Source organism: Pygocentrus nattereri, chromosome 11 (genome assembly GCF_015220715.1).
Source record: "Pygocentrus nattereri isolate fPygNat1 chromosome 11, fPygNat1.pri, whole genome shotgun sequence".
Lineage (NCBI taxonomy): Eukaryota > Metazoa > Chordata > Actinopteri > Characiformes > Serrasalmidae > Pygocentrus > Pygocentrus nattereri.
In genome coordinates, this window is record NC_051221.1 from 34991585 (window position 1) to 35014171 (window position 22587).

Consider the following 22587-nt stretch of genomic DNA (forward strand, 5'->3'; position numbering starts at 1 on the left):
TTTGCTTGTCAATGATGCTTCAGACTTGATGTGCTTCGGTGACGAACAAAGTCACGGTATTGCAGTTGCCGGAAATAACTTTGGAGAGCCATCAGTGCAACTTTGTGCCTTTCAAAAGCTGTATTTGATCAAGAGGATTACAGTCACAGACTCACATGCAGCACACAAGCAGCCAGGTCTCATGTCCTGATCAACTGTGGATGTTTTGAAGGGACAAACTAGGACAAAGTGTTAACGCGGTAAAAATAAAGATGAAATATTTATCTCATTAACACTGACATCACTAATTATAACACATAAAATTAACCTTCCTAAACTCCTATGTCATATGCAATTACATTTAAACTGCAGTCTGAAAAATGTACCTGATCAAATGTGCACATAAGTTCCACATACATGACATCAGGTCTTTTAGTTGGCTTACTTTTAAAAACAGTGTGTCGATGTCATGCATTTTAAATAACAGTTTATTTGCATAGCCCACTAGAGATGTGTTGCTGATGCTCATATAAAATTTAACTGACATTCAACTAAACACCTATGAAATTAACCTTCATTTTTCCTAAATCTAACCCTGGTCTTAAACCTAACTCTAACCTCAACCCAAAACCTAACCTTAACCCTAAACCTGGTCCTTAACTTCTCCCTGGTACCAATCCTAAACCATGTCATAAGACTTCAACAGATGTTGGCTTACGAATTTGAACTATATCTATTGGGGGCTATCCTAATGAAGTGAGACTTACTCCATTAATGTGGAAATCATGTACACATTTCACTTGAATCACGTAGATTCAGGCCTTTCTCAATAAAAAAAAAGATGACATTTTATTATGACAAAAATTTGAAAAGTAATACAAATACTTTTGCAATGTTTGTGTTTTTTGACATGGAAACAACTGAATGAAACTGTACTACAGTTTATAACAATGTAATTATTGTGTAATTACAAATAAATAGTTACATAATGTAAATTCAGTGTAGAATAAGTCTGAATCCTCGGAAAACTAAGGGTTAACAATGACAGTCCACTGTAGAATAAGATGGAATGTTTCTACGACTGATATCAGGTCCAAAGGTGAGAGCAGGATTCGCATGTAAGTGTCGATGTAAGACCTTTCATTGCATGTTAGAGGCCCACTGCTCCTCTCAGCTTGAATTAATGACTAGAATTTAGCCATGTCTAATCTTGAATGAACTTGGCTGGAGGTGAGAGGAGACAATCTCTCAAATTAAAAAGGGCACACTGTGTGATTTCTCACCTTTTATGGTGGGTGCTATACACATGGGTGTAGAAGGACAAAGTGGGTATAGAAAGAACAAGCAACACATCCAGATTATCATCATGTCTCATTTGGTGCTAAGGGGTAACACTAAAACAGGTACTGGCAGATGAAGATGAGAGTCAATGCTGAGGAAGATGAGAGAGCAATAAGACAAGTAGTAGTCCTTAAGGGACGAAATGGTAGCATCCAGATTACTTAAATGGGTAAATGAGCGAATGGAGCAACTCCTGTTCTGAATAATGCACGCCACAATAGCAAAAAAGCAAAAGAGGCCTCACAATTATGGAGCAACCGGAGGAGATACGTGAGCTCTAATGGAATCATGAATGGTAGGCAGCACACTGGGAAAATACTCCATAGAAACATAGTGAAAGAGGGCTAGTGGAAAAGCAAGGCAGAGAGAAGGAGACAGTCAGTCTTTATGTTGTGTTAAGTTTAAATCTCAATGCCTTTTATTAGTTTTTATTAGCTTTCAAATCCAATCGTTCATGACCAAATGCAGTTACAATGAATCCAATTAGGCCTTTCACCAGACTCAGACAAAAAAAACCCAGCACTCATACAAGAGCACTAAAAGATTCACCTCTAAGTCACATCTGTCCATCCTTCATAAAGCACACTGTGCCTTATGCATTCATCATTTCTCTAAGGCTTTTGTGTGAAGATGGACAGAAGGCTTTTACATTGTCATTCCTGTTGAATAACGGCTGAAGTATAAAATTGGTACAAGAGAAAAGAGGAGAAAGTCATAATCAGAGTCTGGAATGGAGCTGTTTCCTCACCACCGACACAGAGTCACCCAGCACACGCTCTTCACCCCAATTTGCCTCCAAATTAAATGTCAGAGGCTGGATTAAAATCCTGACAAGGTAAAACTCCACTGATATCAATGGGACTTTCATCCAAATTGCTTGTTTTTTTTTTTTCTGGACCTATTATTGCACAGGAATATAAATAATGAATTTCATTCCCTGAAGATGAAACTAAAAATAAACGTGATAAAACTAAAGATGGCACTAAAAGTGTCTCACCAAGGTGCAGATACATCATATGGCAAAACAGAGTACTGGTAAGTTCAGCCTGGAACAAACTGCACATCATGGTACTTCTAACATACACCCTATGTGGTCTGATTGACTGAATTACAGTCAAATTCACAATATAATAATAATATACTAAATACAATTATTGGCCAAGCTGGCTAACATGTGGGACTCAAAATAAGTTTTACCTCTAGGGAGAAACCTGAAAGGTTCATGTCAGTTAATTACACGTGAATCATATCATCACTGTCCAAAGAAAAACAAGTATATACACAGTGGTAACTTATATATATACAGTGGTAACAGGTATATATAAGTATATATACAGTGGTAACAGGATATGGCAAATATGTCCTTTGTTTAATGTAAGTTCATGTAAAGGGACTTTATTTTAAGCCATTTTGGAGAATTTCTGTAGGTGGTCCATCATTATGAAATGGTCCCACAATGTAAGGGGCAGCTGCTAAAGTTCAAACAATGGAGAACAATAAAAACTGACAAAAGTGGACATTGGACAGCGGCAACATGGTTGACAAAATCCAGAAAACAAACATAGAGCATTACAGAATTTAAAGGCTTTACAGGTCAGGTTCCCAGTATGGGAAAGCATCCATATCCTACATTTCTATGTGTTTCAATTAAGTTAAGTTAAGTTAAGTGATACTTTTTTGATCCCGCAACCGGGGAAATTCCACCTCCGCATTTAACCCATCCGTGAAGTGAAACACCACATACACACTAGTGAACACACACACACTAGGGGGCAGTGAGCACACTTGCCCGGAGCGGTGGGCAGCCCTATCCACGGTGCCCGGGGAGCAGTTGGGGGTTAGGTGTCTTGCTCATGGACTGTCAGCCCTGGGGATCGAACCGGCAACCTTCCGGTCACTGAGGGAATCTCTCTGGTGTGTACTTTAAACTTTGTAATGTTGCAGACCATTTGCATGCTCAAAAAGCATAACACACACTTTCATAGGAACATTACCAACTTTGCTTTGTTCCTTATTAAACATGCTAATTTTGTTATTGCTTTAAGACTGGTATATAAATGAGCTCTGTTCTGATTGGTTGTCCTGTATTGGGCCTCATTTGAAAAGCAGTCAGGGCTAAAACACCTTTCATATCCGCAGTGTAAATGAGCCTGATTAAACATTTTGTAGAGTTATATTATAAAGGTCATCAAACTCTGGCGACCACTTGGCACAATAAAATCATAGGAAAGAAATTCAGTGTACTAAATAAGTCTGTATAATCTGACTCACCTCAAAAGATTCTCGCTCATTACTGCTATGAACTTTTCTGGTAATCCCAGGCCCAATATTTTTTTGTTATGGTCAGTGTTCATGACAGTATATTCAAATACATTCAAATGCAAAATCTTTTGTTATCATTTTACTTTCATTCTCTCTCTCTCTCGCTTCCTCCCTCTCTCTCTCTCTGATCCCTGAACCCATAGATAACAAGCATCACTTGGTTTCCTTTAAATCGTTTCCAGTTTGGCTTAGGCCATACCCACCTCAATCTGCTTCCTTCTCTTTCTCTACTATAACTCTCTCTGTCTCTCTCTCTCTCATTTACTTTCTTTCTCTTCTTTCTGATAATCCTGTCTGACCTTTGCAAAACTTGAAAGAAAAGTCAAGTGAGTGAAGTGGGAATTTTATGGTTTAAAGCAGCGGGAGCAGACATGCTCGTTTCGGATCTTACACACTGAAAACAAACACTCAAGCGAGCGTGTAAAGCAGCAGCAACACATCTCTGCTCATATCTCATGAGTGGAAATCAAAAGTACAAGCATATTTCAGTCCACCGCTGTTGTATTTTTCCACACACGCTGCTTTTTTTTATGCAAAAGGAAAAAACGAATGCAGCTGAACACACACTGCCTGGTCTCTGATCTTCTATCCATAACCTCTGGGCAAAGAGTAGATCAGTTTCATCTCACCATTACTATATACACAGATTGGTATAATGAAGTGATCATTTAATGGGGAAAATGCACTGTAGCCATTTGGATGGATATGAAACACAAGTAGACTGGCAATAGGTCATATAATGTCTCTGGGCATCTCAGTTAACACATTCATTTCAGAATATGAACTCAATGTTAATTGAACAGCTCCTTTCACAGCCATTTGATCAACTTTGAAGTCATCAGTTTTCTCATCAGCTGAACTAATCTGATCAGCCAAAACATCTTGGTCTGAAGTTTACCTCTTTAGTTTTGCACTGGAGTTACAAGGTCAATGTAGCTGAAAAGTAAAATTAGGAAGCTTATAGCCCCCCAATTAGCACCGTGAAAACTGCACATCTACACTCACCGGCCACTTTATTAGGTACACCTTGCTAGTAAAAGGTTGGACCCCCTTTTGCCTTCAGAACCGCCTTAATTCTTTATGCCATACTTTCAAGAAGGTGTTGGAAACGTTCCTCAGAGATTTTGGTTGGTGATTTGAGTTACTGTTGCCTTTCTATCATCTCAAACCAGTCTGCCCATTCTCCTCTGACCTCTTACATCAACAAGGCATTTTCGTCCACACAACTGACCGCTCACTGGGTATTTTCTCTTTTTCGGACCGTTCTCTGTAAACCCTAGAGATGGTTGTGTGTGAAAATCCCAGTAGATCAGCAGTTTCTGAAATACTCGTCTGGCACCAACAACCACGCCACGTTCAAAGTCACTTAAATCCCCTTTCTTCCCTATTCTGATGCTCGGTCTGCACTTCAACAAGTTGTCTTGACCACACAGACAAAATTCAGGCTTCACATGGCTGCTACTAGTACTTTTGAATATGCATGCTTTCATTTATTTTTTAGAAAGCAGTATGTCACACACTGGGTCAGATTTGTCTGATTCATCACTCTAACAGTAATTATTATGACCTAATGAGTAGATGGATGAATTCTGATGGATGTGATGAATGGAGTTAATGAAAATTTGAAGCATTTGCCAGATAGGCCTGAATATATAACATAGCCAGATACTGTGGTCTACATTTTGCTGGGCTATGAACAGCAGGTGCCTTTAGCTCCATTAGCACTGATTAGCTCACTCAATATCACTGGGTCAAAGCTGCTTTCATCTGCTTTTCAAACACGCCTAAACCCAGTGTTACAAACTGATTGAAATTTAACCCCTCACTATCAAAGCACACTAATATCAGGTCAAAGTGAAGCAGCTCATGTTGTTCAATCAACAAATTAATAGGAATTATACTGCCTATAAAAGTTTGAGGACTTTTTTGTGTGTGTTTTCAGTAAAAAATAACATGATTTTGTCAGTTTTGGGTGCATTTTTAAGAAAACAATATAAATGTGTAAACATTTTTTGGAAACTATTACATTCACATTAATGTACATAATGTAAAACCCACATGTGCTTTTAACAATAGGAAGAAAAACATATTATAGAACACTTTCAAGAATTTTCTTTTTTAAAGATATACATCATTGAGGATGGGCTTTCAATGACATATGGATTCGTTCTGTTATTATTTCTATTATATATATATATATATATATATATATATATATATATATATATGTATACACACAAGATTCATCCAATTTCAGAATGATTTATATCACATGTAAATCACTACAGAACAATGCAGTAAGTTGAGTAAAGCGAGCATAAAGTTTATTATGTAATTTTACAAGTGCTCAGTATGACGTCCTCCAGCTACACAGTCAGTGTCAACACAGCAGTCAAAGTCATCCCATACTCGATTGAGCATGTCAGGTCTCACTGTACTCACGGCTCTTTCAATGCAATTTCGGAAATCATCCACGAATCTGAGCTGTTGGAGGTTCACTGCCATTGAAAATCACGTTGGAAAGTTATGACGGATTCACTTTTATTGAAGCGGACAACGCAAAACCCTTTCTACTCAAGAGCTGCCACCTCCACTGACCACTTACCATGTAGGTGCACTTCATATTTCTACAACTACAGATTGTAGTTAATTCTCTGCATACTTTGTTAGCTCCCTTTTACCCTGTTCTTCAATGCTCAGGACCTTCACAGAGCAGGTATTATTGGGTGGTGGATTCTCAGCACTACAAGAACACTCAGCACTGCACTACAGGTGGTGTGTTAGTGTGCTGCTGGAGTTTTTAAAACACCTCAGTGTCACTGCTGGACTGAAAGTAGACCACCAGCCAAAAATAACCAGCCAACAGTGTCCTGTGGGCAGCATCCTGTGACCACTGATGAAGGACTAGAGGATGACCAACACAAACTGTGGAGCAGCAGATGAACTGTCGTCTATGACTTTACATCTACAAGGTGGACTGACAAGGTAGGAGTGTCTAATAGATTGGACAGTGAATGGACACAGTGTTTAAAACCTCCAGCAGCACTGCTGCATCTGATCCACTCATACCAGCACAACACACACTAACACACCACCACCATGTCAGTGTTACACAGTGACAGTGCTGAGAATGATCCACCGCCCAAATAATATCTGCTCTGTGGTGGTCCTGTGGGGGTCCTGACTGAATGATGTAAAGGTAGTATAACAAAATATGCACAGATGGACTTCAGTCTGTAATTGTAGAACTACAAAGTGCACCTATATGGTAAGTGGAGCTGATAAAATGGACAATGAGTGTAGTAACAAGGTAGGTGTCTAATAAAGTGTTCAGTTATGGTATTTAGCTTACAATAACACTGAGAAAAACAAACAAACAATGCAATACAAACAACAAGAATAATATAGAATCAAAAAAGCAGTTGCTGTCTTATAAGCTGGATAGAAGAACAGACATTTGGTTCTGGATTTCTCTCTGAGCCATCTCATAAATTTGTTAAAATTCCATCTGCAGCACAACTATTTTAATTTAATGAAGTATTGATTAGCCAAACCAAGAACTGAATCATAACTATAATTAATACTGGGCCTCACTGTTGCTCATGGAAACACTAATACTAGAATAAATACAAATAACATTGATACAAAAGTAGTGACCCAGGTGTGGGAAGAGTTCGGTGAGGCCTTGGAAAGTGACTTTAAGTCAGCTCTGAAAAGATTCTGGCAAACCGTCAGGCGACTCAGAAGGGGAAAGCAGTGTGCCACTAGCACTGTATATAGTGGAGATGGTGTGCTGCTGACTTCGACTGAAGACGATATTGGGCGGTGGAAGGAATACTTTGAGGACCTTCTCAATCCCACCAACACGTTCTCCAGTGAGGAGGCAGAGTCTGGGGACATGGGAATAGGCTTGTCCATTACTGAGGCCGAAGTCGCTAAGGTAGTTAAAAAGCTCCTTGGCGGCAGGGCTCCATGGGTGGATGAGATCTGTCCCGAGTTCCTCAAGGCTCTGGATGTTGTGGGGCTGTCTTGGCTGACGTGCCTTTTCAACATTGCGTGGACATCGGGGGCGGTGCCACTGGATTGGCAGACCGGGGTGGTGGTGCCTCTTTTTAAAAAGGGGGACCGGAGGGTGTGTTCCAACTGCAGGGGAATCACACTCCTCAGCCTCCCTGGTAAGGTCTATGCAGGGGTAGCGGAGAAGAGAGTCCGGCTTATAGTCGAACCTTGGATTCAGGAGGAGCAGTGCGGGTTCCGCCCGGGTCGTGGAACACTGGACCAACTCTTTACCCTCTCCAGGGTTCTGGAGGGTTCATGGGAGTTTGCCCAACCAGTCCACATGTGCTTTGTGGATTTGGAGAAGGCATTCGACTATGTTCCCCAGGGTATTCTGTGGGAGGTGCTTCGGGAGTACGGGGTACATGGCTCTTTGCTACGAGCCATTCAGGCCCTGTACAAACAAAGCAGGAGTTTGGTTCGCATGGCCGGCAGTAAGTCAGACTCGTTCCCAGTGAGAGTTGAACAGAGGCTGCCCTTTGTCACTGATTCTATTCATAATTTTTATGGATAGAATTTCTAGGCGCAGTCAGGGGATGGAGGGTGTCCGGTTTGGTGACCTCAGGGTCACATCGCTGCTGTTTGCAGATGATGTGGTCCTATTGGGGACATCAGGCTGTGAACTTCAGCTTTCGCTGGATTGGTTTGCAGCCGAGTGTGAAGTGGCCGGGATGAGGATCAGTACCTCCAAATCCGAGGCCATGGTTCTCAGGCGGGAAAGGGTGGAGAGCCAGGGAGGTGTCACAGGCAAGTCCACCCGGGAGGAGACCCCGGGGAAGACCCAGGACACGCTGGTGTGACTATATCGCCCAGCTGGCCTGGGAGCACCTCAGAATCCCCCCCAGGGAGCTAGTGGAAGTGGCTGGGGAAAGGGAGGTCTGGGCCTCATTGCTTAGGATGCTGCCCCCGCGACCTGAACCCCGGAGAAGCGGAAGATGATGGATGGATGGATGGACAAAAGTACTGAATTTATGTTTGTCAGCGCTTTTGTTTGACCATTTTCAGTCCTTTACTATTGCCAGCCTGATATTGGGTATTTTTTAAGTTCTTAATACTATGTTCACTTCATTGATTCTTTATTGCATTTAATCATGTGTGCCACTGATGGAATGTGAGGTCTGGGTCAAATGATATGAACTACTTTTTTGGAAACAGGAATGTTAACATTTATTTATAACATTTATTTAGATTTAATCTATCGCTACATGGTGTTTTTACAAGTAGCCAGTTTCCCCACACCTAGACTGAGCTTAATTCTAGACTAAAAGAGCTTCCAGTGCTGATTCACCATGTTTTGGTTCAGTCTAAATCTAAACTTAAACCATTTCTGGGCAACTGGCCCTCATTGTCTGGATACACTGCTTAAACAAACTGTTTAAGTACTGAAGGCTTTTGCACAGTGCTGTATATGCTGTGTTAGTTTCTCACTAAATTGAAAAAAGTATCAGTGAGAAAATTACAATAAAAAAAAAGAAAGGCAAGGTGTCCAGATATTGACAGGCAGCGTATATTAGTTTGTTTTAGACCGACTTTAGCCCTGTGGTGTGCTTTATGGCTTCATTTAACTACAATTTAGTATTGTTTATGGCATGTCTCCAACCTGTGCAAAGAAAAGTGTGGACTGTCTGAGTGAAACACAGGGTCATTCAGTGGCGGTCACACTCCAGCAGTCTGCTGACGTTCTTTCTCTGATGCTCGAAAGGGATTGAGGCATTCCTCAGCAGCACTCAGACTGATCAATATCGGCTGTATTGTTTTTCTCACAGTCTGCTTCCACTCTCCACCTTCTGAAAGCCAATTTGGCGCAGCAGTTTCCGTTTGCATACAGCAGACTTCAAGCTATACATAATGTAGTGTCATTTACATACAGCGTACACACACACGGGATCTGTGATGTGTGTGAACTGCTGATTATCTCTATCATTTCAGTGTTCAAGTGGGACAAGTTCCCATTCTCAAAGAGCAGAATAAAACTTCAGGGTATTATGGTGTTATTTATTCATTTATGCTGCATAGTTAGACAGCTAGCTAGCAACAATGTTCATGGAAGGGGCCATTGGGGAATTCGTTTGCAAGTGAACATAAACATGAATACAGTTGTAGCATATGTGGGCTACTCGCTTGATTTGTATATATAACGAACCAAGTACTTGGATTTGATGGTCAATATAATGCTCTTGTTAATGTAAATACACTACTATATATTGTTGCTGTATATATTTGAGATTTTATGGGGTTGACTGAATTGGTCTCGTTTATTTTATCCCATGTTAAATTATAACTACGCTTAAAATGTAATGCATTAAATGTACTTCATTCACATGTAGACAGGGCTTTCAGGATATTTCATTAATTTTGTCTTTCAGTTTAATTACTGTTGGAAATGACTGTTGATTTGAATCAAACATTGCATCCCTTTTCTCAGTATAGCAAGACATACATTAAAGGGACCCTATTTATACTTTTCCTTGCATTTTATTTTCCTCTCTTAACTCCACTTATACAGTAACATCTATGTAGTTTTATCTATCAAAAACAGTTCAAATAATGTTTTGCATTTTTCAACCACCCCATCATTTACAGTTAAGCAGGCTGTTTCTGTTACTGAGGCTTTAACAGCGATGAGTAAATGTACTCTGTTGTGATTGGCCACCCTGTTCACTCAATAAGCACTCGGGCTGAAACACGCCTTATAACTTCAACATGACTGGCTTAACTGCTGTAGGATCTTATGTGTTGTTTTGATGTGACATTACAAACACACACACACACACACACACACACACACACACACACACACACACACACACACACACACACAAACCCTATTTCAACAATCAATTAACATTTAACAGTACACAAATCATGTACTTGAGTTAAAGTAGAGATACACAAGGTAAAATATTACTCCAGTAAAAGTAGAAGTTCTTACTCTAGACCTCAACATGAGCAAAAGTACTGAAGTATTTGCCTTCAAATGTACTTAAGTATAAAGTAAAAGTACTAAAAGAGTAATTCTGGCTCTGATGTCCTGTTATCATTTTTATAACAAGACTCGCTTCATGAACTCATTTCAGGTGAAAGTCCTCCAGCGTCTCTCTTGGTAAACCAGTCTTTTAATAGAACGTCATTAATTAGTGACGCTGACGTCTATTAAAATGATCATAAGCACAAAACACTGAAGGTAAACAGTTTCCATCAGGGAGAACCGAGTGGCTCTGAAATCACTTTTACACACAAGTGAAGTTTCAGTTTAAGATTACTGTATAAATTAATTACAAGTTGAATAAAAACTGTCTTTAAACTCAGGATCACAAATAAGCTTCCTTTACTGTGTTGATCTGTAGGCCTCTGTTCATAAACATAAACCAGCCCAAACTAATTTACTATAAAATGAAAGTGTTTGTATGAATTCAGAAAAAAAGAAACATTCCAGTCACGACTGCATATGTGGACATATTTCTATATTGTGGTCTATTTACACAAAGTTAGGTTAGTTCATCATTTAGGTGACGTATGTGCTCCCAGATTTTTATGCTGCTGCACTGACGTTGAACCGTGTGCTGCACTGGGTTGGTATGATGCTTTGTGGTTCTTTTGTTTTGACATGTTACATTTTTATACACACAAAAAACCAAAAGGAACGACCGATTTCTCAAAATGTAGTGAAGTAAAAAGTCAGATATTTGACTTTGAAATGTAGTGGAGTGAAAGTAAAAAGTCGCCCAAAAGAGAAATACTTCAGTAAAGTACAGATACACAAAAAAACTACTTAAGTACAGTAACGAATTACATTTACTTAGTTACTGTCCAACACTGGGTTGTACACCCACACCCATTTCTAACCGGAGGATCAAATTAAGCACATAGCCTTGCAGTCTCGACAGAGAAACACTGGCAGTAGAATGGGTCGTACTGATGAGCTCAGTGACTTGAAACATGGCACTGTTATAGGATGCCACCTCTGCCACAAGTCAGATTGTGAAATGTCTGTCCAGCTAGATTTGCTCCAGTCAACTGTAAGTGCTATTATTGTGAAATGGAAGCGCCTAGGAGCAACAACAGCTCAGCCACAAAGCAGTAGAGCAGGGTGGAATAACTGAGTGCTGAAGTGCACAGCGCCTATCCTCTGTTGAATCACTCACTAAAGAATTCCAAATTGCCTCTGGAACCAACATCAGCAAAAAACTGTGCATTAGGAGCTTCCCAGTCTAATATCTTAAGCTGAGCACACTCAGGGGAGGTTCCCAAGTGGACCAAATTCCCACTCATTTCTTATTCACAAAACAGGCTGCTGCAAAATTCCATTTCAAAGCACAAAGTCAGAGCATGTTTGGCAGTTTTGGCAGTCAAATTTCTTTCCAAGTCTTCCTATGAGCTGTTACGAGACTGATCATGTGCTCTCTGCCAGGAAAGCATGGCCCCATGACCACGACTGCAGTAGTGATAATGGGATCATGCTGTATTATAATCACTTCATGTTCCACGAGGAGGAGACGGGACAGAGTAACTGATACTACTCGGAAAGGGACTCTGGCTCTACCAGTGTTATAAATTTAGAGTGCTGCTGAGCCAGGACTAATATGACTGTGTATTCCTGATGAAACTGGCACATAGTGAATGTAAATATTGTTGCTAACAGCTAGATCTCTGATTCAGAATGAAAGGAAATGACTAGTTTGAGCACAAATCAAAGGCAGGTTTCACCTGTAAAAATGATTTATCTGAAATTATTTTATTGAAATGAACAGCTATTTTCTCAATCTCCCCCAGCTCTGCTTTGTAACCCACTACGAAGGTGTAGAGATGAAAAATGGGTGGAGGAAGAGAGGTGGAAACTCTGCCCATGGCCACTAATCTGATTTACCTTTTATTATTTTTCCCTGCCTACAGTGTCTTATTCTGCTTTCCCCTCTGAAAGAGGAAATGTGATAAATATTGATGTTCCTTACAGTAATAGCAGGTGAGACTGCACTCTGCATTGTGCCCTATCAACAAAGATTTTTTCTTTTTATTTATTTATTCGCTTTTTTTTTTCATTGAAACGTATGTTAGCTGACCCATAGTTTCCGAACGCCTCCGAAAGCCATAATGTAATTGCCCCTCTAAAAGCCATTAGCATTGCTTGCCTCTTTCTCTTTCTCATTCCCTACCCACCTTCGCTTAAGTGAACAACCCATGTAGAGGAAGGAGCAGAGGAAATCATGCACCTGAATGTGGAGATGACTTCTAGATTTCTCTCCAGCTGTGCTAGTCACTGGACTAAATATAGCAGACATCTCAAGATTCCAGCTCTGAAAAATTAAATTAGCTATACTCAGCGTCATATGTTATTTGCATGAGTCCAGAGAATTGTGCCACGGCATGACAACATGCAGCTCCAGAAAATGATCCAAATACTTCCACAAGTGTGTGTGTGTGTGTGTGTGTGTATGTGTGTGTGTGTTCAGGACTTTGTGGGGACTACATGTGAAGTGTCCCCAGGATTGATAGAAAACATGAATACATTGGTGTTTTTGATGTTGTGATGGACCATTCTTTTTACTTATTTATTTTGTTTCCTTATTAATTATGTTGCTACATTTTTAAAAATGTGTCAAAAACTAGTTCTAGAAAATACCATAGAAGAACCACTTAACGAACCTTTGCATAGGTGGTTCTTTAGAGCATCATTTCTTGCAAATAAGATACATGAGCATGAATTCCTTTTTTAGAGATTACAGAACACAGATTACAGATTACAGAAGGTTCCAGGAACAACCCTTAAAACACGAAGGTTCTGATTCTTTATACTCACAAATCTCTTTTTCAAACATGGTTCTTTTACGGAACCAATAGTGGTCGGTCAATGAAACATTTGTGTCAAAGGCAGAAATTATTTTTTGGATTTTTTTTTTCTGAATAAACTGCATTTATAACATGACATCTCATAAGCTGTCAAAATTCAAAAACATTGCTTATTCCTGTATGTTAAATATAAATGTTCACTCACAGTAGAAATTAAATGTAGTTTTAGCTCTGTCACATAACTATGTTCTGCTATATATCACAGAAAATCTTTAAACCAAATCTCAAAAAAAGTGATTCCTTTATGCTAATGGCAACACTTTCTTCACATGTTCCTTAATACTATTCTAAAGGCTGCTACAAAAGGATTTCTTAATATATTGCTAATAGTTGGAGCATTTTGTTCTACAAAACAAACTGAAAAGGTTTTCTAATAATGGAAACAAATAGTAATAAGAATTTAAAACAATATGCAAAGAAATATGCAAATGTATACACATTTAAGTAGATAGTCTCATTAAGCAGTCCCTTTTGCATATCTAAATGTAATCTTTTGAAGATCTTCCAATACAAAAAAATAGTTATGATATTATGTGTAATCAACTGTCAAAGATTCATTGTGATGTGTGTTAATTTAAAAAAATGACCCTATACACCTGTACAGTAACACCCTTGCAATTCAATGAAGGAGTCAATGGCAAAACCCAGCAAAGGTATTAATACAAGCCTACATGTGTGTGTGCTAGCAGTGATAAAAGTAGCTCTATCAGGCTCCCTCCACCTGTCCAGAGTTGTGTCTGGCAGGGCAAGGATTGTGCCGGACATCTGGTCCTTACTGAGTCTCAGAGGGACCTTTCAGCTCAGAACATGCGCCAAAGATTTAGAACCCAAGACCTCCTGCCAGCCCCCTACATGCCTACTCATATATTCCAGATCATATACTGCTTACTGCAGCCATGTACAGACACAGCTGATGTTCACAGGAACATGCCAATTACCATAAATCTACATGATTAATTATACTTAATACTAATCAGTGTGATACAGTGATGCTGTTTCACTGCACAGCTTTGCCCATCTGACTCATCTTACCTTCCTAAAGCACATCAGCCTTCTTTTGGTATCAGTAAAAGCTTCTAAAGGCTCCCACCCAGCAGCTTTCAGGAGAATCATATGAAATAAGGTCTTACCGGATCAGTAACTAATGCAGAGTTGTTTGCCTTAACGTGATGTATCCAGAAGGGCTAGTTATTAAATCCAGCATGCAGCGCAAAGACAGGAGATGCCATCAGAGAGAAACTGCCAGGACATCACTAGAGCCCTCGCAGCAGATGAAAAAACAACCAAAATCGTTGATAAAGAGATCAAGGGAGAAAGTCAAGTGATGTGCCCGTTATCCGTGTCCACACACTTCGGAAGCCGTCCATTTGGGGCGAGCGAGCATGGACCATACAGACAGGCTCAGCACACACACACACACACACACACACACACAGACAGCAAACAGTCAGTACAGAGAGAGAGAGAGAGAGAGAGAGAGAGAGAGAGAGAAGGGGGGTGTCAGGACAGTGCAAGGTGGAAGGAGGAGCTGTAGTCAGAAAGAGATGGAGAGGGTGGGAGGGAGTAAAAGAGAAGGGAGGGGGTATCTGGGCGAATGACAGAGGAAGAGAGAGAGTGAGAGGGAGAGAGGCAGCAAGCTGAAGCATGATCTGCACTAACACACAAAATCGCAACTAACGAAATCCAATTCCCACATTTTCATCAGAGCCAGAGCGCAGCAGGGAAAAGCTTTGGCAGCCGAACACAGAACCCAAACCAGCCTCTGATCTTCATTCCTCTTCTTTCTCAATCTCTCGCTCTTTCTCCCTCTCCATCTCCTTCACACATTCAGTCTAGTACCAAACAAACAGTGCTAGAGAGGCGCTTTAATTGGCGATATTTGAAAAAGAGGACACTGACATCAAAGAACTGAACAGAGGATGAAGCTCTTGTGATGCCACAAGTGCTGCTATATTGTCAGTTAAACAATCTGATTGAATTAAAAAATAATAATAATAAAAAACAAGTGTCTGTATTGAAGGGTTTGCTTGATGAAAATATTTTTGCTCTGCCTCTGAAATGAGTTTGGCAAGACTTGAGCACAAATGTTCCCTGTTTGGATAGTGCCAGCAAGGCCACTTGGGGACCTTCAGCCTCATCCTACTTGAGACCCCGCTTCCCTCAAGACTATAATTTTGTATACAAGAATAAAATAAAATAACTGGCTGTGACAAAGTAAATAAGGTAATGAGGTAAACAGAGGAATAAAATAACCGTATAAAGGGATTTATAACTGATCAATGATATCTTCATAACGTGTATCTAACTATATCATATATGATATTCGGTACTGTGCTAAATCATGGAGGCAGATGATCCGCTGTGGCGACCCCTAAAGGGAGCAGCCGAAAGAAGAAGGAAAAGTACTGTGCTAAATCAGAGACCACCCATCATTTATATAATTTCCAGTCAAATCGGTTCTTAACAATAAAAAAAGCAGAAAACGTATGGGAAAATTACACAGAAGCCTCTGTATAATATAATATCAATTTGTTCAGTATTTATTGTTTGTCTACTTTTCGCTTTATTACACCTTTCATTCGTTTCAGAAAACTTAGTTTCAGTTTTCATAGAAATCTGCAGGGCTGTTTCATCACACCCCAAAGTTCGGTCTCAGAAGTTGGTTGTATTTTCTGCTTCTCAATCATTCAGTGATGTTGAGTTCTGGACTCTGAGGTGGTCAGTCCATTGTTCTAAGAACATTAGCAGTTTCAATGTTTGATCTGCATTTTTATTTCTTTTTGTCTGTTTTCTTTTCTCAGTAACAGCTTATTTACAGTTACAAATCCTTTCAGGCTCATAGTGTTGAGTTGTTCATCTCAAAGTGGAAGGATGGACAGAAACATTTGAGGATTTTTCAGATCTGAAGGAAGAGTGGAGCTTGATTTTCTCCTCTCTCTCAACGATGAAAGCGCAAAGTCTGTTTATCTGATGGTAACCGTTTTGTTGGTCTACCGGGTCTTGCATGCTTGTTAGGGGTCCCATTTTTTTCTGTATTCTTTAATCATTTTTGGACATCTAAATAGTCTGAATTCAAGTTGAACTGGAATGCTGCACAGTTTTGAAACTGTTTTTCAGTTATTTCCTTTTCTTCTCTTTCCTTATCCATTATTGTACTGCACTCTAGTACTGTATCACATGTTCTCGCTGTCACTGTCAGAACGAAGCTTTATAGGAGTAGGAAAACATTCATAACTTTAATTTAAATCAATTTAAACCAATCAATCTAAATCAGTTATTTTTTAATTATTTACATTGGTCCATTCATCATGAAACATTAAAGGGTTGCTGACATGTTCAAATCATGTAAAAAATGATTGCAGGCTGTCTTTGGAAGTGATGCTTATATTGCTTATAGGAAGAAATCAGTGTGTTAGAGAACAGCACAGAAAGGCTTGCAAGAATTGTGCTACATATGTCATGGCCCCCCACCCCCCAACAGGTATGTCCTTGCATGTGAAACAATGGTGAATGAAAACTAGTGGGGAAGTCTTTGCACTGCAAACAACTGTCAAGGTCAATAAAAAGTATCTCAGCATCAGCAGAAACACGTAAGAGGAGAGCAGTTGGGCCTAATGGCCTGAGCGATACAGGACACTGAGACTGAGAGAAGGACTAGAGAAATGCAGCGTTATAGCACAGGAAACAGAGCATGAACAGATGGAGAGAACTAGAGACCTTTATGAATGGATAAACAAGATAGAGTAAGACAGGACACTACCACATCTGAACTGTGGCATCCTTATTTGTATTTTGGAACAGAATAGGTAGACATTCTCCACAAAAATTATGACTGGGTTTTGGAAAATCTTATGTGGTAGTGCTAGGAGTCAATCTGAGCATGCTTGAATGAGACAGCTGGAACGTCTGCTCCAATGGCCTAGCCTCAGTCTCAGTGAGTTCAAGTTGGACTGGAGGACTGCACTGTTGCTGTTCACTGCATGATATTTAAAATAAACAGCAAAATTATTGCTTGCATCTTAAACCAAGGTTGCACTTTATTACAAATGAAACTGATATTGGCTTTTCGAGACAAAGTACAGTTTCACCAAATAGTTTGACAATGTATAGATAAGCTACAGGGGACAATGAAAGTACATTAAAAACAAATAATCATGGATTTACATATGCTTAAATGTGATTACTTACATAGATATACAAAATATGTAACGATTTTTGACATATTGTAAGTATTAAAACAGTACTGCTTATCTCAGGTTATTTTTAATTATTCATCATTATTGTTCATAGTAATACCATCAGCTAACTATAACAAAAAATATAACAGCATTCATTCATTCATTCATTCATTCATTCATTCATTCATTCATTCAATGTTGATACGGTACGGTTGTATCTAGGCCTGTTGCAATTATTACAGAATCACCTGACTAATTTCATGAGCTAATTACAACTATTTCAGTTGACCTCAATTATTTTTCTTCTCCACTGTTAGCTTTCACCATCATATGTTTATGCGACAACAAATAGAATGTGAATGTGGGTCTGTTGTAGGGGGTTTTATGCAAACAATAAAACTTCTGGCTGGTGCTATGACACCTTTAGATGGCACTGGTGAGTAATGTTTGTTTGAACTTGGGCTGTAACTGCAGCTAGGAAACAAGATAGCTAAGTCAGGCTGATCGATTTGTTAAAATTAGTTAAATTTAACAAGATTGTACTGTCACATTAATATCAGTTTTTTACGGTGTATTTGAAGGCAATCTACATAGGGACTTCATATATAAGCACTGAAAAACTGCATATAAAATCATACTTGAGTATATATATATATATATATATATATATATATATATATATATAAGCTTAATCCTATTCACAGGATAAAGAGATGTTTTGTAAAGTTTACTGACATATCAGAAAATATGTATGAAAAGAGGCTGTTTGACTGTTTGATTTAATATTGTTTTCATCTGATTGATTATCTTACAATTACATACAGTTGTATAATACAGTTGCAGCAATATTACAGTGTATAGTGAAAGTGACATTACAGTAGCAATTATGATATGTTGCACAGTGCATATTAACAGGAGAGGTGATATAATGATGTGGTTCAACAAACCACAAACAAATTTGTTTGTGAAGCAAAAGTGCTTGGACCCCCCTCCCCCAAGTGCTTGGACCCCACGTATTTGAACACCAGGTGTGAACTGGACCTGTCTAACCACACACACACACACACACACACACACACACACACACACACACACACACACACACATTTTATAAGCCTGTCTAACTAAAACTAAGTAAAACAGCATTAGTATAATGTAATATAATGTTACTTTGACCCTGTGGGGTTCACAGAGATCTGCTCATATAAATAACACTGCTAGCTAACATCTCTCTTAGTGAGGCAGCACTTATAACTACTGCAACTGTAGTACATTTCACATATTGAGGTAATATAAACTGTGGCTGACAAATATACAAATATAATTGTGAATCTTAGTACCAGGTTAGAGGCAGTTTGAACACTGAACGCCACTTTTGGAAAAGGTCCGGCTGAAATGGAGATTGTAATTGGTTTCATCTGGCTACAGGTCAGTGGTATGTGCATTTAGGGAGAGAGTTTTTTTTTTTTTTTTTGAATGAGTGACCAGAACTCAAAAGTACTGGGTCAGTCATCAGCTTCTCTCTATGAAGTATCATTATAAGCAATCAAAGGAGAAGTTTCAAAAGTCAGCAGTGTGTGAAACAGTAGCTTATACACAATTCCTCCACACAATCATGGTCTCTTCTTGATGAAGGTCTATGGGCTATGATGTTATGAACGTGCCTGTCTTGAAAGTAAGTGTCTGATTGTTTTTATTGATTTAATCTCTTGGGCATGCATATTATGGCATTGTTTTCCACAGCGTTATGACAGGCCACAGCTGGCGGAATGTATAACTTAATCGATTTCACTTTGATATTTTACATGAATGTCAGTCTATCGGCAGGAAGAGCTTGGCTGGTGTGGTGTGAAAGAAGAGATGTGTATCTGGATGGAAGGAAACACATGCTGCTGCTTTTCCCACAGAAAACATCTGCTCTGGATGCCGGCAGAAAGAGACAGAGAGAGAGACAGAGAGAGAGAGAGAGAGAGAGAGAGAGAGAGAGAGAGAGAGAAAAAGAGAGAATCGCTCCGAGCAAATCGTATAAAGCCATGAATAATTTAACACCACCTCCAGCAAACCCTGATCTTTTTGTCCGTCGACTCAGGAGACTCAGGCTTTATTGGTATTGAGGCTTTCTGTGTCCTAATTTAGCATTTGCTGCTTGTTTCCCTGGGTAATATGGGCGAGAGTGTGTGTGAGAGGGCTGTAGAGTTGTGTGTTTGCCGCACTCAGCATGGTGACCCCTGAAAGCTGCGACACACTCTCTCTCACACACAATTCCCAGGAGACGCTCGCCAGGCTACGAAATGCACCTGGCCGGCTTGTCTGGGACACGCCGCGAAATGGACGCGAATGGATGCGAATTGGACGTTCAATTGCTCTAACCCTTCTGTAGATAGCACACATGTAAGTAGATGAAATTATTTTCTGGTGATCTGTCTCTCTGTGGGCTCTGAAAGCCCAAAATGATGGACAGGCAGCAAACTCTCACAGGGGTACTGAAGCTTTTAGTCTTAAAGTAAACATCAGTCCCTCACCAAACATCCTCTCCTGGCCATCACATCAAGCTCCTGGAGAAGATATGTACCACTTTCTTCACACACACTGCTGCTGTTACCACACCATCAGTGAGGCATGGCAACTTGACAGCTGTACTTCCATAAAAACGATGTTCCTTTATTTGAAAGCTACCTCCCTAAGAGCATAAAATATATTGTTACAGTCAGTGATGAACCACGATTATTAGGGCTAGACCTTCATTTAGGGACATGAATGTGAAAACCCAGTCAAAACATGAGGAAAAAAATCAACTGCGATAATGCAAACTTCTGCTAACGTATTATATCTAGACAAACGTATTAGCACATATTTCACCTTGTAGCAGTTTCACAATGATGCTGTCAGTAGAGGGGCCTGGTATAAACCTGCTGTCGTTTTCTAACAAACCGATGATTAGGCTGCTTCTTGTATTCACAGTAAGTGACGATCTAGAGAGACTCTTCAATTGAAAATCAAACACCATCCACTGTCACTTCATAGTCATATTGATGGTTAACCTAATGTGTTAGGCCTTCTTTGCTGCTCCTATGCAATAGGAGAATGTGCTTAGTTATATCTACATAAATACAACAAAGAAAAACAATCAGCCAATTTCCCTGCTACATATAATGAATCCCTTTGCTTCCATACCAAACCTGTGAACAATGAAACAAGTACTATAATACTTGCATGCTTAAATACAAGCAAGATTCAATTAAAATTGCAGACATGTATTTTTTTGTTATCAGAAATCATTGGTGATTGTTTATTTTCACAATATTCCAAAACATAAACAGAATACAATTCAATACATTACACACATGGATTCCATAACACATGCATAATCACTGGATGAAAAAAAAAAGTAGTACCCAGGTCAGAATTCTCAAAATGGGATGTTTTATGAAGTGTGATGCTCTCATGCTAAAACAGTGAACATAATTACCAAGTAATCTATTGCTTATGAGACATCTTGTTAAGAACCACATATGTCTGCTCTCTGAATGTTTCTGACACCCCCAAACTAAAGTGGTGACACATTTTAAATTTATAACTGTTTGTGTTAACCATTTCTTCCATGAAACAGATGAACATACAACTTAATATGAACACAAAGTCATATGGTGTATCTGCTAGTGGCAATTTTGGGGTCCAAGCACCTTTTGCTTCACAAACAAATGTGAGTTCCTGTTTATCATTTGTCATATACCTTCTGATGTAATGTAATAAATCATATGAAAACAAAATTAAATCAAACAGTCAAACTTTTTGTACATATTTTCCCATATGTCAGTAAACTTAATATATCTCGTCGTTCTGTGAATGCTGACGTAAGCTTTTCAGAAATACTCAAGTATGATTTTTATACATTTTAAATATGTTTTTCAATTCAGTGCTTTTTCAGACATTTTAAATCCCTATGTGGGAAGTCTTCAAATGCACCGTAAATAAAAAATGAACTGATATTAATGTGGCAGTACAGTCTTGTTAGAATATAAATAATACACCCTTAAAACAAACACGGTAATTGCATCTTTAATACAATTCATTTTTATAACTTCCTTTTTGTAGAGCTCTGATGCAGACATCACCGTTCTCAGATGCATGCTTGAAACAAATAGTTCTGGTCAATTACACCACCAACATAAAAATGTTTATGCTAAATCAAAACAACCTATGATTTAATTTTAATATACAGTATCGCTAAGTAGGAAACAGATTAATTACTATTTAAAAGCTTTACAAACTCAAAATGTTCACAGTTATAATCATTGGGCAGGTGAGGATCCTGAGGAAGGGGACATAGGGGCATTGGCCCCAGTCAAAATCTGATTTACCCCTGTGCTATCAATCGTCACCTCCAAGCACATCACTGAGTGATATGCAAAAGTACCTTTCTGATTACTTTGCTGTTTTGAATTTTGAACATATAAATAAATAAATAAATAAATATATATATATATATATATATATATATATATATATATATATATATATATACACTGTGCTGTTCTGTTGAAAAGTATTGCTCCATCATAATTTCCTCTATTTTCACATGCGTCACACTTGAGTCTTTCAGTGTATCAAACTAAAATTTGACAAAGATAACCCAAGTAAACACAAAATGTTTTTACATGATGATTTCATTTATTGAATGAAAATTACTTTTCAGCCCTACGTGGCTGTATATAAAAAAAGTAATTGCCCCCTTAGCTACTAATTCAGTGAGATAACCAAATTCAATTGAATATTGGGTTCAAGTTCACCCAGACATGATTACTGCCAGACCTGTTAAATCTAAACATAAATTAAATAGAACCTGCCTGACAATGTGAAGCAG

At 39.0% G+C, this 22587-nt stretch overlaps 1 protein-coding gene across 1 annotated transcript in view; it reads right to left on the bottom strand.

The window, feature by feature from the left end:
• Nucleotides 1-15011, bottom strand: part of lingo1a (leucine rich repeat and Ig domain containing 1a) — a 159608-nt gene extending 144597 nt beyond the window's left edge. The window contains exon 1 of the mRNA XM_017714972.2: nt 14676-15011. The gene's annotated coding sequence lies outside the window, so the exon portion shown is untranslated. The remainder of the gene's footprint in view (nt 1-14675) is intronic.
• Between the last annotated feature and the right edge of the window lie 7576 nt (nt 15012-22587).